At 43.3% G+C, this 2566-nt stretch overlaps 1 protein-coding gene across 8 annotated transcripts in view; it reads left to right on the forward strand.

The window, feature by feature from the left end:
- Window positions 1-2566, forward strand: part of RCBTB1 (regulator of chromosome condensation (RCC1) and BTB (POZ) domain containing protein 1) — a 62049-nt gene that overhangs the window by 1701 nt on the left and 57782 nt on the right. Inside the window, exon 1 of one of the 8 annotated variants that reach the window (XM_010835687.1) lies at window positions 78-327. The exons of 6 other annotated variants lie outside the window; for them this stretch is intronic. The gene's annotated coding sequence lies outside the window, so the exon portion shown is untranslated. One more of the 8 variants, XM_010835686.1, reaches the window with a different exon arrangement.

The following is a 2566-nucleotide window of genomic DNA, read 5'->3' on the forward strand; positions in this document are numbered from 1 at the left end:
CCTCCTGCGCGCTGCCCCCGGCCCGGGTCCCCAGACCCCCGGTCCATCCGACGCTGCGGCCAGGCGGGTGATGGGGCGGCCGGCTCCGCGCCGTTAGCGCCTCTGCTAGCGTTTCATCCGAGGAGGAGGAGGGACGGGGTGGGGGAGAAGCTCTGGAAAGTTTTCCCGGGTCCCTCTCTTTCGGGAGGTGCGGAGACGACGTTTTGCTCGGAGCTGAAGTCTGGCACTGCTCTGGGCGCTGGTCTGCGCGAGAGGAGACCTCCCCTCTGACTCTCCCGGTCCTCCCTCGGCCCTTGCCAAGATCTTCGCATCTGCTTCTAAGCCTCAGTAGGTCGCCATACTCTGCACCGTCTCCCTTTCCTCCGCAACACGGAGTCCACCAAAGGGGTTTTATTTAATAGGGACTTTGGTCCAGGAGTGCGATGAACTGAGTTAAAAGACATTTCTCTAGTCCTGCCTCGGTTAAGCTGCCTGCTTTATTTAAGATGACCGTCTAGGCACTCTCTATTCTGCTCTTGTAAGTGACTTTTTATGTTTATTTGCACGTGAGACACTCCAAAATCATCTGCTGCAGAACTCTGCATCTGAGGATTACAGTTTTATAAAGCAGTTTCATAACACTTAAGAAAACCCAGATTCATAGTCTTATTTGGTTTGGGCTTATTCTTTTTGGAGGGAGGATTATAGCTCTCGGAGGCAAAAACTGAGTTTCTGAAGCTGGTGTGTGTTGTAGACTAGAACATGAAAGTATCGAGGTGTATAATGCTGAAAGGAATGGGGAAAATGATTTGAACCTGATAACAGTGTGTGATGTGCTTTAAATTTTAGCAAGTATCTATTTGTAGTGAGCACAGGTGAATTTCATCTCTTTGGACTGCCATCAGGGTTGAATAGGTATATTTAGAGTCTGTTAATATGGCAGTTAATCTGTGGAATGGATCTCTTTAAATCCATTGTGCAAATACCAGTCCATTTATTAATACTTCTAGACTAGTCCTTTTTTCCTACCCTCCCTCCTTTCTGTTGAAGAGGAAGGGTATTCATCTTTAAAGAGATTTCTTCTGCAGTGATTTTTATGTGATCCAAACCATCAAGTTCTGAGAACTTCAGAAAGCAGGTAGCTATAAAAATCAGTGCTATCAAGTTTGCGGCTTAAAAAAAAATTCTTTAAAATTGTTTAAAGAGTTGCCTCTGTGTTCTATGTCCAACAAAAGCTTGGCTTCATTTTAATAATCAGCAGTTCAAGCTGGGAAGTCCAAGACAGTGTCTTCTTTTATCTGAAAGTCAAAGTGGGGAAAATTAAACAAGGGAAGTGAAAGACCTTCATTATCATGATTACGCTGCTCGTTCTGTGTGTACTGCATTAAACAGTAAGACAGGCAGGGAAAACAGGGTTTGGACCCTCAAGGAATGTCGAGTGCAGACAGACATTGAAGAAGAATGTACATCACCTGTAATTCATATCATCTAAAGAGAACAAGTTAATATTTGGGGTGTAAGTCCTTTAAAAAAAAAACACAACTTTTTTTGAAGTCTAGTTGCTTTATAATGTGGTGTTAGTTTCTACCATACAGCAAAGTGAATCAGCTATATGTGTACATATATACCCTTGTAAGTTCTTTTTACAAAAGAGGTATACTGGATTGCTCTGTTCAGATAGTGAGATTTCATATTGTAAAAGGTACTGTGATACTCAAATTGAGTCCATTCCTGAGCCTAGAAGAGCCAGTAGCAAAGTTGAGTAGCCAAATCTATTTGATTCTTAAGTTTGGATAGAAAGAGTTAAAATAGCTGAGGCGACCTCTCTTCATATATATATATATATATTTAGTATAGATATGTTTTTAAAAAATGAGATCGTACCCATGCATACGTAATATATTGTAAGTTGTGAAATGACTTCAGAAAATGATGAATCCCATCCAGGGAAGGTTATACTCAGACCATTCCTGAAGTCTGATGGTCTGTCTCCATCCCACAGTCCCAGAAGAGAAGATTCCATGGCTTTTGTGAGCTTAGCATCCCAACGGGGAGAAAAGAATATTTTTGCCCCAATATTCTTTTTGATGCTTAAGAAAAAGTTTGAGTTTTGGAAATAAATAAAGTCTGTACCCTGTCTGGTGCTTCAATCCTGAATTCAAGTGGTATCTTGAAAACATTCAGTAATACTGTCTACAGCTGTGGAAGAGTGTTGCAGAGGTGACTGCCAGCAATTTCTCCCATCCCTCCACTACTGTCCCTCCTCCCCTCAAGAGATGGAGTCTGTTTCTGCTCCCTCTGAACCTAGGCTTTCCATGTCACTTGCTTTGACCAGTAAATGTGGTAGAAGTGCTGTGAGTCAGTTCTGGACCTAGTCCTTAAGAGCCTGGCAGCTTGAGCATTTATTCTCTTGGGGGCCAACAGCTGGTATAGAGGCTTGAACTACACTGGGTGGAGAAAGACCACCTGAGGAGGTTTATGTGAACGAGGCCTGGCCTGTTTCAACCCTGGTTAAGCGCCCAGTGCCTGCGATCCCAGCTCAGCCCACTTAAAACACAGAATTGAGTGAAATAACAAATGGCTGTTG

This window comes from Bison bison, unplaced genomic scaffold (genome assembly GCF_000754665.1).
Source record: "Bison bison bison isolate TAMUID 2011002044 unplaced genomic scaffold, Bison_UMD1.0 scf7180017864048, whole genome shotgun sequence".
Lineage (NCBI taxonomy): Eukaryota > Metazoa > Chordata > Mammalia > Artiodactyla > Bovidae > Bison > Bison bison.